We start from the raw sequence: 13,092 nt of genomic DNA, 5'->3' as shown, positions 1-13,092 counted from the left end.
TCGAGACAAGGACTGAGAGGGATCACTCCCCACTTACGGTCACAGGCAAAAGACAGGCTCAGCTTGGGGAAGAAACAAAATCAATTTAATTTACTACAAATCAAAGCAAAACGAGGATAATGGGAAGTAAAACCAAATCTTGAATCACCTTCCCCCCACCCCTCCCTCCTTCCTGGCTGAACTCCACTCCCGGTTCTCTCCACCTCCTCTCCCCCAGCGGTGCAGGGGGACGGGGAATGGGGTTTGGGGTCAGTTCATCACACGTTGCCTCTGCCGCTCCTTCCTCCTCAGGGGGAGGACTCCTGACTCATCCCCTGCTCCAGTGTGGGGTCCTTCCCACAGGAGACAGTCCTTCACGAACTGCTCCAGTGTGGGTCCCTTCCATGGGCTGCAGTCCTTCAGTCACAGCCTGCTCCAGCGCAGGCTTTCCCATGGAGTCCCAGCCATCTTGGGGGCATCCCCCTGCTCTGGCATGGGCTCCTCCCCGGGCTGCAGGTAGACATCTGCTCCCCCGCTCCCCTCCATGGGCTGGGGGGGGGACAGCCTTCCGTCTCACCACGGGCTGCAAGGGCATCCCCTCCTCTGGCACACCTCCTCCCCTCTTTCCTCACTGACCTCAGCACCTGCACAGGTCTCCCTCTCACATTCCAATCCCCCCACTCACTACCAGTTCCCCTTCTTAAATCTGTTCTCCCAGAGGTGCTACCGCCATCGCTGATGGGCTCAGCCTTGGCCAGAGACAGGTCCGACTTGGAGCAAGGAAGCTTCTAGCAGCTTCTCAAAGGAGCCGTCCCTGCAGCCCCTTCCCCGCTACCAAAACCCCGCCACACAAACCCAAAACAATGCTCCACAGTTTCCAGAAGGCAGAATTCAAAGCACCTGCGATGCTCCCAGCTCTGCTGGGTTTCTAATCAGGGGCTCCCAGGGGCACGAACTGGAAGTGCTGATTAAGTCCACTGATCTGTCTACAACACCTGGGTGCAAGCCTGGGCCCGCGTTTCTAACACCCGCTATGAGCAGGTCGTCCCAGCCTTTGCATTCAGTTCAGCTCTGCTCACAACGTCTGACTCTGAGCTCAATCCAGTTTCTTTACACGGCGCACACGCGTGTTGGTTGAGTCTGGATTCAGGCTCCTGGCATAGGTCCAGCTCTTCAGCAAACAATAACTAATTAAATTAACTCATGAAACAGAACACAGTATTAAGAATTTCACTTCAACACCACAGAATTGTATTATTATAGATCTCATTCACAAAGCACTGTGAAGCAAGACTTTTAAACTACTTCTGTGTTCTGTCCTTATTCCCAGAGAGAAAAGAATTGAATACTTATTAAATTAAATATATGCATTATGGAGTTTTTTGGTTCATTTCTCATTGTTCCTTTTTTCCCCCAAAAAATGACAATACCAGAATTTACATATTCAACCTGAAAGCTGAACTCTAAATGCTCTTCACTGGGCAAAGCATGTCTGTTATCTGTTTGGTTAGCTAAGAAGGGGCACTGATAGGCTCCAGAGGGAGCTGAGTTCAGTCAGCACATGTTTCTCCCTCAGCTGGCAAATGGTAAAACTCTGTGGCACCAAAATGAGGGCCACGAAAAAGATCAGAGGGCTGGAATACCTCTCCTATGGAGAGAGGCTGGGAGAGTTGGGGTTGTTCAGCGTGGAGAAGGCAGCTCTGGGGAGACCCTGTTGTGGCCTTTCAATACTTAAAGGTGGCCTACAAGAAAGGTGGACAAAGAGTTTTTACCAGGGCCTGTAGTGATAGGACAAGGGGTAACGGCTTTAAACTAAAAGCAGGTAGGTTTAGACTAGATATAAGGAAGAAGTTCTTTACTATGAGGACGGTGAGACACTGGAACAGGCTGCCCAGAGCAGTTGTGGATGCCCCATCCCTGGAAGTGTCCAAGGCCAGATCGGATGGGGCTTTGAGCAACCTGGTCTAGTGGAAGGTGTCCCTGCCCATGGCAGGGGGGTTGAACTAGGTGATCTTTGAAGGTCCCTTCCAACCCAAACCCATTCTATGATTCTATGAATTGAATAGAAAGTGCAATGAGAAATTGAGAAAAAGATGGAGGAAACTCATCCTCATCTTTCTTGCACTACCTTGTACTCTTTTACCAAAAGTGTCACCTGATGGCCCAAAACTTTAACAGATTGTGGTGAGTTGACCATGGCCAGCTGCCAGATGCCCACCCAGCCACTCTCTCCTTCTCCCTTCTCAACAGGACAGGGGGAGAAAACAAGATGAAAAAGCTCATGGGTCAAGATAAAGACAGGAAGATCACTTCCCGAGTACCATCACAGGCAAAATAGACTTCACTTAGGGAAAATTAATTTAATTTATTGCCAATTAAAATAGAATTGGATGGTGAGGAACAAAGACAAAAAAGCTAAAATACCTTCCCTCACTCACCCCCTTTTTCTTCCTAGGCTCAACTTCACTCCTTCATTCACGATTCCTCCATCCCACCAGTTGCTCCCTCCCTGCCTTGTGCCCCCAGAGACACTGAACCCCCGGGTGCTACGGCAGTATATATAAACAAATCGGTAAATGATGATGATGATGTACATTAAACCCTAAGTACCATATCAGGCTAATGCATTTCAAATGTACAAGTAGAGCAATACATTAATTTGCCACTTATTTTCTTCTCTAAATCTCTTACATGGGTTTAGAACAAAGTTAATTAAGGCATTTAAGATTATGAACATGGTGCTAAGAGGTCGTTTGTTCCTCTTGTTTACACTGCTCCCAATATGATTAGTAGCAATGCAAATGAAGATAGTTTTGAAAAAACATCGTGGGAATACCTGATTCATTGAAAGCATCTTCACACACAGTGTGCGAGACAGGCCATGGTGGTACGCTTCAGAGACCAGACCAAATAACTTGGTTTAATGTTGCTGGTACAAATTGATCAACATGAGGGTCAGGAAAGATCTGTCCCTTCTCAGATACAGGGCACTGCACAACCTCAGTACGCTGCCAGTTGAGATTAACCTCTTAAAGCAGCCAGTGCTAGCCAGAGACACAGACTTCAAATGTATGTGTAATTACATTGCTTTTAAGAGAAAGGACAATAAAATACTGTCCAGGCAGAGATTAATCTCAGGCAGTGTTAGCATTGCTCCTGTGCTTCCTCCAGAGTCAGTGAGAAGGGACGGGCACTTTTCCAAAGTGGTTCATCTCATGCTAACACTTTTCAGGATGGACCTTATGCACCCAACCTTCCAAGTTCGTCTCTTCTGGGGACATCTAGTCTCAGATTAAGGATGTCACAGACTTGAAGAACCCATTACATCTTTACAATTAGCATCCATACAATTACCCCAAAATATTTCCTTCTTCTGCAGAATATTGCCTGTTTAACTTTGTAATCTGTTTTACAGCTGCCATTACAATGAATACACAGAATAATGATTCTATGTTTGAAAATAACGCAAGACTCCATTCTGCTCTAGAACATACTGACAGCACAGGACTCCTGCTAAATTAATATAAAAATATAATCAAGCATCTATATCAATTCATACCTTATTAGTCCACTTTTCCCTCTTAAAGAATACAAGCTTTTGGTTTCGGTTCAGTCAATGTGATAAAGACTTACATACTGTGATAGACACATTTGGGAGTAAGATGTATGGTTTTGTGTGACATTTGGGACCTCAGAAGATTTGATCCTTCTTCTGTAAATAGCTTCTATTTAAGAGGCTTTGGCTTGTATTTTCTGCAGGATAGTTTATTCTATGTGGCACTGTCCAGGCTCAACTTCACTATGCTCTTTGGAGTCAGTGAGATGAAAAGACTCAGCTGTGCCTGGGTTCTGCTGGCTCTTCCTCAATTTTTTATTACTCACCTCTCCTGACTGGTGTTGGCTGACATACACACATCTAAAGTCACTCCCTGCTGTACAGGAACGCTCTGAGATGACAGAGATGTGAACCTCCTAACTCTTCAGATGCCCTCTTTAGCTCAGGAGCAGGGGGTAAGAGGAGACTCGATCCTAGCAATGACAACAGCTCATCACTTAGCAGCATCTCACTGAGGACCCTGGACAAGAAACGTGACTGCAAGTCTCAAAGACTGAAGTTGATATATGTAAACCTTGATATGGTACGTATAGTATAAAAATGTCCCCTCTGAATGGCTGAGAGTGGAAAATGAAGTCATAGCTCTCCATGTCACAGCATCTTGGCAGGATGCAGTAACTATATTTGTGAAAAAACCTTGATAAAGTGATGTGAACATGCTAGACAGTAAAATAAAATTATATCCACCAGACTATGGTTAGCTATGAATCCCATAGGGAGAAGAAAATTTCAAGGAGCCAGAAACATAATTAAATACTTCTGTTTAACTTCAGGAGTATCAGTTTCCTTCTGAGATGTCTATCTCTTAAGAGCCTCTATGCTAAACCTGAGGCCATTTAATGATAATTTGGGGAAGAAGTCTACAAGAGTTTCTTCCCGTCTGCTGTTGCTGTTCCTCCCCTACACTCTGTTCCATCCTAAGCTGCATTTGGCCAGCAGGTCCCACCCTGCCCTCTGGAGACACCAGTGGGAAGGTGAAGCTGAGCTGGATGATTTCTGCCCCACGACACACAGCATGGACTGAATCAGCAGAGCTCAAGTTTGTAAAATGTAGCTGGCTGGAAAAAGAAAGCAGCAGCCTGCTTCTAAATAGTAAGAGCAGCTTTTTTTTGGTTAAACAAGCAGCATAGAAATATTGTTACCCTCAGTAGGCATCGAATAAAAGAAAAATGGTAAAGCACTACCATGTTATTGGTGGTCTGTTTTGTTTTCAATTTGCCACAAAAATAGAACAGTAATAATTAGGAGATATGCAAAGGAATTGTCAAAACACATGGGAAAATAAAACTGGAAATAAAGAAATTAAACATGAAATGTGTTAAGAAATTTGGCTCCTGTATAAACATTTCCTAACGTAGGCCGTCACAGCTGCTTACCCATCCCGGTACTGAAAGTCTAAAACCACAATATTTACAGCAAGATACGCTAAAAACATCTGGTTGTACTGGTAACACTGTGCATGGCTTAGGCTGATTGCTCTTTCAGTGCAAAGTGTGTGAGAAGCACCTGAATACTTAATTAACCATCTGCCACTGAACTTATGCTTCTTGCTATTACCATAAAAGAAAAGCAATGGGTTTGTAAACAGCTGGGGCAGAGCCAGCAGCCCGCAAATGGTCAGCCACGGACCGGCATTGCCTCATCGGCCACCCGCTCCTGCAAGGTAAATGCTCTCGACCTGGCGGGGTAGTGGGTTGCGCTGCCGGGGGATGAGGATCACACAGGCTTTAGGCTGCATGCAGGGACCTGCACGCCAGCCCACTTTGTCACGCCTCAGAGAGGAGTCGTGAGGTGTGGTGGGGTGTTTATCCTCCCAAAAGGTAGCTACGAGTGCTTGATCGCAACTTGGTTGAAAGCATGAAGCGCAAAGCCTCCAGTCGTTTCCCTCAGATGCTGTCCTGGTCATGAGCTCCCAGTTCAGAAACCCCTGCAGCATCCAGGACAAGGGGCGAGCACAAGCTCCAGCTCTGCTCCGAACAGGATGAGCATCTCTGACTGCGTTACGGCACCCGCAGAAAAACTCCTGCAGAAACAGACCCCAGGAAAGAAATCTTGGCTCGCAGGAAAGAAGCTCCCGTTTTCTGACCAATGCAGTGATGGAGGATGATGGATGAAAGCACATGAGGAATATATTTGTATGAGGTAGGAAACAGATGCCGTTTTTACAGTTACCGCAGAAAACTGGCATGAACAGCAGCCTCCCAATAGGCACAGTTGTCCCGAGAAATGCCGCTGGGGAGAACCGGCAAACCAGCCCCAGCCTCGCTGAGGCCTTCTCTGGGAGACGAGATACCGCCGCGTCTCATGCCAGGGCTGCACGCTGCCAAGAACTGAGCCCACGGATGAAACAAACACAGTGCTGGAAGGGAAGGAGGCGGGAATATCTTCTTGAGAAGCCCAAATCGTTACGAAGAACTACTTCTAACGGTGATGGAAGTTGAAAGCTGGTACTAGGACATTAAAAAAAAAAGCCAATAAACCTCTTGGAGTGGGTAATTAAAAGTGGTGGAGAAGCGCTCACCCAAGCATGTGATAATTTTGTTAATGTGATTTGGAAGGCTGAGAACTAAGATTTGGATACACTCCCCAACAGCTTCTATTGCTAACAAAGCAGACCCAGCTGTTTGAGGAAATTACAGCATAATCTCATTATTGGCAGATCCTGTGGAAATGTTGCTGTATATCATGCAGGGGACAGTACTTCAGATAGACAACTTTCTGCCTGACAAGTAAATAAGACATAGGCAGAGAAGAGAAATGGTGGAGCAAATGTTAAATTTTTACACACTGGAAAATGATAGGAAGGCAGTTCTTATGCACTTGTAAAACTGAAATGATCTGAAAATACTAGAGGCTTTTGTAGAGTGTGATTCTGTAGTATTTCCAGAATGTCAGTGTTTTAGTGGGTTTAATGCCTTTACAGTCAATAAATTTTAATCTTTTCATTATTTACATGATTACCTATTTTATATCTACATAAGTATAGTTATAAACACCGGATATAGAATAGCTACTTGTTACATATGCCAAAGCAAAGTTTTTCAGTTATTTTTTATTCACTAATAAAACAGGTTTTATTTTATCCAAATTATTAATGGATTTATGCTGGTTTATCAAATCAATTTTATCAAAATGATTCTGAACAAAACAGATTTTAAACATTTGTCACATTTAGCTTCAAAATTTTCTAAATCAAACTTTTCTCATTTTACAGTTCCAAATAATATTTCAAGATAAAATTTACTTCATGTTGACATTTTTAGAAGTTTTTTAAACAGTGAGGCAGGTGACACAGGAAGGTTACTTTCTCTACCCAAATTAGTTTCCTAAATAACGGGGTGATAAAAAGCCCAGAGGGGGGACTCTTGTTCTTGCTTTCACTAGGCCTATGAGGAGAAGTTTCTTTTTCACTTTTTTCCTTCTGTCAGTATTTCCCCTTTACTTCCAGTTGCCATGTCACCTGAAGGATATGGCACACACCAAACGTGCCAGGTATGGCCACATGCCCGCATGGCCGCTTGCCAAGCTCCTGAGCTCCTGAAAACCGAGCCTGTGATGAACGAGGTGGCAACACAGGTGAAAGAGGACTGCTGCGAAGGATTCAGCCCAGGTCCTATCCACCACCAAAATCAACCAGAAAATGCCCATATCAGAGCACAGCCCATACTCGAGGTCCTGTGTGCTTGCTCTCTTCGCTCTCTTTCCCCAGGGATTTTGGGGTCAAGCCTGCAATAATGTAATTTTCTTATACAACACCCTGGGAGATCTCTGGGAAGCAGGACAACTCCCTGTTTGCTGGAAATAATGGCCACGTGCATCACTCCCGAAAGCACAGCCAAAGGTAGAAGTGCTAAAGCAAGGTTGTGCCCTGATTTTCCCAAGGGGGGTGGATGTTGCAGCATCTCTCTCCATGACCTGAAGAAATGGGGCTGAAAAATCAGGTGCCAGCATGAGACTCCAGCCCTGGAAATCACTGTAGCTCCTGGAAGTATCATGATGTATAACTGGCTTGCAAGTGCAACTTTCCTTTCTGAATAAAATGAAAAAAATGGAAAAGATGCTCCAATGTTAGAAGCATTTATATATCCTTAATTGCCTCTGTATGGCAACTGGAGGACATCAACGCAGCAGGGAAAGCAAAGGGATTGCACTGTTTTTCCTTTGCTTGAATACCCCTTTTCAGCACTGGAGCGTTTTATCTCACAGGCCCTACTGTGGATGGGAAACAGCCACGACCATGTGCAACTGCTGTTGGCTAAAGAAACCTGTGGCCGCTTGGTCTCCCTGTGGAACAGACCCACAACTTTTCCTGCCATGGCAGTGGCAGTAGCAATAGCAATGGCAATGCAAAGAGCAGAAATCTTTGTACAGCTCCTTAATTTACCTCCAGTTACACTGTGAGGATCAGTATGACTTCAATGCAAACAGATCAAAAACCTTCCCACATAATGTATATCAATTATTTCCTTTCCATAAGAAACTTGTAAATGTGTGGGTTTGGGGTTTTTTTTGGTCAAAACTGCATTTTGTAATACAAATTTGAAGAGTCACCCTAATAATTTATTACCTGTGAGGGCTGAATTCCCAAAGCACGTTATGTGGAAAGGATCCTGCTGACTGCTATTTCAAAGGAGTATGGGATTTGGGATTAAAGATTCTCATTATCAAAACTGACAAATTATTTTAATTATTAACATCAATCAAGTCTCCACAAGGCATAAGTCTTAATAGTTGTTTTCAAGACTTCTTTTTTAACATTTCTATTTGCTTTCAAATGTTCACTGTTGGATAAGACAACATACTCTGATATAAGCAATCCTATTAATCGGATCCCCCCTCAAAAGGCAGAAGTCTCTGATCGTCTTAGCAATGGCAATCAGGAAGTTGATTTGATAACAACAGCAACTTATCTTGAACAAATGGTTGGGTTTATTTTAATTCCAGGTAAGTACACCTGGTTAAAGGTATAGGAACAGCACATACTTTCTGAGGCACAACGTTATTCAATTCAGGACTTCAAAGAAAAACAGCAGAACCTCAGGGAAAGCCACTGTGAAGACAGACAGTATTAGATGAGGGCATCCTGGCTGTTTAAGTAGTAAGAGCTGGTAAATCGAGCCAGGTGAGACCTCAGCCCAGAGCTCCAGTCCATGTAGATCTATAATGCCACAGCCATGAGCAAAACACAGGCAGTACGAGAAAACCTTGAATCAAAAGGCCAAAGGAGAGAAATTTATCACCGATCACCCCAAGGCACCATAGAGCAAATGAAAATGGCAAGAAAGCAAGCAGTAAAGAAGTTTTCTTGAAGGCAGGTATAGTCAAGGCAAAAACTGATTCCTCCCAAACAAGTGGAAACAGAAGAAAAATGACACATCAACCCAAGTCCATGCTGCCATAGCTCAGCCCACCTCTTACGTATGGACACGTTACCCCAGGGCTGACTCCCAACACAAGGCACGGGGACAGCCCTCTGCTTTCTTCCCACCACTTGACATTCACACTTGTGCATTAGTGGCACAGTGCCACTAATGTAAATAGGAGTTAGTAGTGAAGGTGAGATGCACCATTAGCTCCTGTTGTTTTCCTCTGTCAGAAGGGAGAGAGCAGCAAAGGGATCCTGTCCATGCTTTCTCAGCACCTTCACCCTGCAGAGCCCAGCCAGCAACTTACTATGTCCCTTTCTATCCAAAAACATGAACTGCAGTTTATCATAAAGTCTGCAACAGCTGGACAGTAGATGAGCTGGGCCCCAAAACACTGCTTAATTTATTTCTGTACAGCACAAAATCTTGACATAGAAAGGGGATTGTGAAATGTTTCCAAAATGATCACTGGGGTTTTTGCTAAGACTGCTAAATCTTTCCTGCCTTCCAAAAAACATCTGGGAAGACAGAAAAAAATATATTTAGTTATAACACTCAAACATGAAAAAAGTTCATAAATTTGCTTCCTATTGAGCAAAACCCAGAAACTCAGAAGCTTTGTCTACTCCAGCAAATTTACCCGCTGCTGATATAGCAGTTACAACTGGTGCTGAACTCAGTTTAACTTCAAGTGTAGCCAAGGGTAAACTGTCTTTCCACATCATTTTCTGAATTCTACTAAATTCAACGGCAGGTAAATGTGTCAGTTCTTAACTGAATACCTAAATATGAATTTAGGACCCTAATTTTAGTTTGCTACGTTTGCACATTTCAGTTTGAACCACCACCAGTCCTGTAATGCTGTCAAACTTTCAAAAACATTACTGCAGTCAAACTTTCAGAAACAGTACTGCAGATATAAAGAGGCAACCCATCAGTAAAAACCAAAGCACATGTAAAGCGTTATCACAAATTCTGCCCATTTGCTTTAACTCCAGTAAAAACCATCTTCCGTAATTCGATCTACATTTCCAAAATATTTTTCCTTGTGACTTGGGACCTAAGGCAGGCAGGGGAAACCACTTTCAGTTTGTTTTAAAAAACAGTGGCAAGACAAAAACTGTGGTAAAATCCAGACTGGGCTCTGGACTGGAGGACCCTGGTTACATCAGTTACAACGACCTACTGAAGGGCAGTGTGTTTTTAGCAGTGTGTTTTTATTCACAGTTCTACTTTCCTACTAGGCTCTGTAAAGTACATGAAGTAGGTTTCCAGGTGTAATTCCAGCTGTTAGGAAGGCAGAAGGAACATATATAATTATTCCATTCAAGCCACTCTGACCAAGAAACTAGAAGTTCAGATGCCACGCTGCGCGCCGTGCATCACACGTCTGTGGTGGCTGAGGGCTCACCAAGGGCAAACTGGCAAGGAAGCTCTCATTTAAGAGCACAGAAGGCAGAATGCAAAATCTTATTATCCAGAAAAGTCAAGCACGACTAATGCATTACCTGCCTGCTGCTACTGATCCTGAAAGTGTACTACAAGTACTTCACAGTGACCACTGCTCTGTAAATAATTACATTTGTTCTGCTTAAAAAAATTTGTATATATTGCTCTGAAACATTTGCAGCAACTTGTCTGTCAAAAGACTGCATCCCCATTTTCATAAATCAACTGAAATTTGATTCAGCTTTAGCAGTCTATCACCACGCATCCCTTACATGTATAAATAAAATAAGAAATACTTTCATTGTGAACTTTGGGGATTTTTTTCTTTATTGTATTTTTCAACAGCAAATTTATATCCAATAAAAGGATAGGATTTAAGAGCTTTATGCTCATATTTATTTTCGTATCATTGATTAGCACCCACAGTTGTGCATCAGGCATCTTCTGTATGTATCAGATACAGATCAACTCAATGAAAACTAGCAAGCGTTCACCCCCTCAGCCCAAGGAGAGAGGGATGTTTCTTTCAAGTTGCATGTCTCAACTTACAGCAGTCCCACTCTCTACTTACCCCAACCATACAACTGTATTCCCTCCTTCTGAAGCTGGGAAGAGGTTCAGGCTGCGCAGCATGTGCTGAAGACCAGTTGGACTTTCGGGCAAAACACAGAAATTAGCTCCAAAGAATGGGGTACTGCAAAGGAATCACTTGCAAATTCCCTTCCTTCTTTCTCCAGTTTGACTGTGTCTGCAAACTGAAGGGAAAAGGACGCAGTCTCCCAAAGGACTGCTCAAGACTTTCCAGCTTTGCTGGTGGAGCTGGTTGGAGGACAAGTGCTGGTGGAGGACAAGCTGAACATGAGTCAGCAGTGTGTCCTTGCAGCAACGAAGGCTAACCAGGTACTGGGCTGCATGAGCAAGAGAGTAGCCAGCAGGTCAAGGAAGCGATCCTTCCCTCTGCTTGGCATGCATGAGGCAGCTGGAGCACTGTGTTCAGGTGTGGGGCCTCGGTGTGCTGATACTGGAGAGGATCCAGAGAAGGGTCACCAAGATGGTTGCAGATCTGGAGCACATGATGTACGAAGAGAGGCTGAGGGGTCTGGTTTGGTTCAGCCTGGAAGAAAGGAGCATGGCGGGGGCCTAATAGCTGTTCTCAACTACCTAAAAAGGGGAATAATAGAGAAGATGGAGCCAGACTCATCTCATAGGTGCCCAGCCAAATGAAAAGAAGCAAAAAGAAGAACAAGTTGCAATAAGGAACATTTTAACTGAACATAAGGGGAAAAAAAAGTCATAATGACAGGCGTGAAGCACAGGTACAGGTCACCCAGAGGGGTTATACAATCTCCATCCTTCAAAATTTTCAAAATTTGACTCAAAAAGGCCCTGAGCAACCTGACCTAATGGCGAAGTTGGTCCAGCTGTGAGCAGGGCTTGGACTAGGTGTCTTCCAGAAGGCCTTTCTCACCAAATTATTCTATGATTCTAATAGCAACAGCTTCACAGGAAGAGGAACCAAGGACAATTTCACGACACACTGCTGGAAATGCCACTGAACAAGACACAGTGCAGGCTTGAGAGCCTGAAATGACTATTTGTATCTCCAACACAGTGCATTTTGCCCAAAATAGTACCCAGAAACTATAGCAGTCATCATTTGCTCAGCACTCCAGGAATGGAGCAAGGACCACCCATAATGTAAAGCTACTTTGCACTTAAGGAGTGGTGGTAACGCTGGAGCCACCAAGGCTGTGGCAGAGACATGGTACCTAACATTTACCAGTGTGTTACGATAGCTCAGGTAAAACTGGCAGGCACACGCCATCAGCAAAGAGAAGGATACAATCCTCCTTTGTGCCACAATATTTATTTTTAACTCTACTGAGTTTTAGACTGTCTCTATCTGTTCTGGCCAGGGAATTTAATAGTGTGGCCATGGTTAGATGACATAAAGAAAGGACACAAAAGGAATGGAAACTTTATAGAAATCTACTTAGTGCTGGTAAATTCGTGCCACACTGTTAGTGAGCACATTTGCCAAAACTCAGAAGATCGCTCAAAACACATCTCATACATCTATATACTAAGTATTTATTGTAAAAAAACTTCACAATGGCTAGCAGTCCCAGGATTCTGCTAACACCTGTGGGAAAAAAATTGAAGGTAAAAATGGCTCCTTACTCTAAACATCAGCCCTGCTGAACCTGGTATGTGAACGCTACACTGAAATCTTTCTTCATCAAAAAGTGTCAGAGAAGCAGGACAAGAAATTCCCTCCATTTCACATCTGTGACATCTTTGTCAGTGCATTATTCGTAAGAGAAAATTACGGTGCCTGTTTTCTTCAATATGTTAAATTAATCATTCTCCCAGTGACATACAGACAAGAATAGACTCAATTGCTCACATTCACCTTTGCAGAGCAAGTAAAAGTTTTAAACAAAATCATGTAAAAACTTCTTTTATGCTACCTGATTCAACAGCATAATTCACTAAACTCTAGATTCTAATTCTATTAGAATCACAAATTCCATGTTGTAAGGGAAATTATATATCTTACTGAATGGGAAGTCTTTTTCTGGGAGGAAAATAAGCAGAAAATCAAAAAGAACTGAAGAAATAAAGTAGATCATTTCAATCTGTAAGAAGGAGAAAAATTAATACTACAACCATCTCTACCAC

The 13,092-nt window shown here is 43.5% G+C and overlaps 1 protein-coding gene across 4 annotated transcripts in view; it reads right to left on the bottom strand.

Moving 5' to 3' along the window:
* Positions 1-13,092, bottom strand: part of MTUS2 (microtubule associated scaffold protein 2) — a 309,423-nt gene that overhangs the window by 202,050 nt on the left and 94,281 nt on the right. The window lies entirely within an intron of this gene.

This window comes from Harpia harpyja, chromosome 17 (assembly GCF_026419915.1).
Source record: "Harpia harpyja isolate bHarHar1 chromosome 17, bHarHar1 primary haplotype, whole genome shotgun sequence".
Taxonomy (NCBI): Eukaryota; Metazoa; Chordata; class Aves; order Accipitriformes; family Accipitridae; genus Harpia; species Harpia harpyja.
The sequence above is the reverse complement of the archived record's forward strand: the minus strand, read 5'-3'. Positions and strand labels throughout refer to the sequence as shown.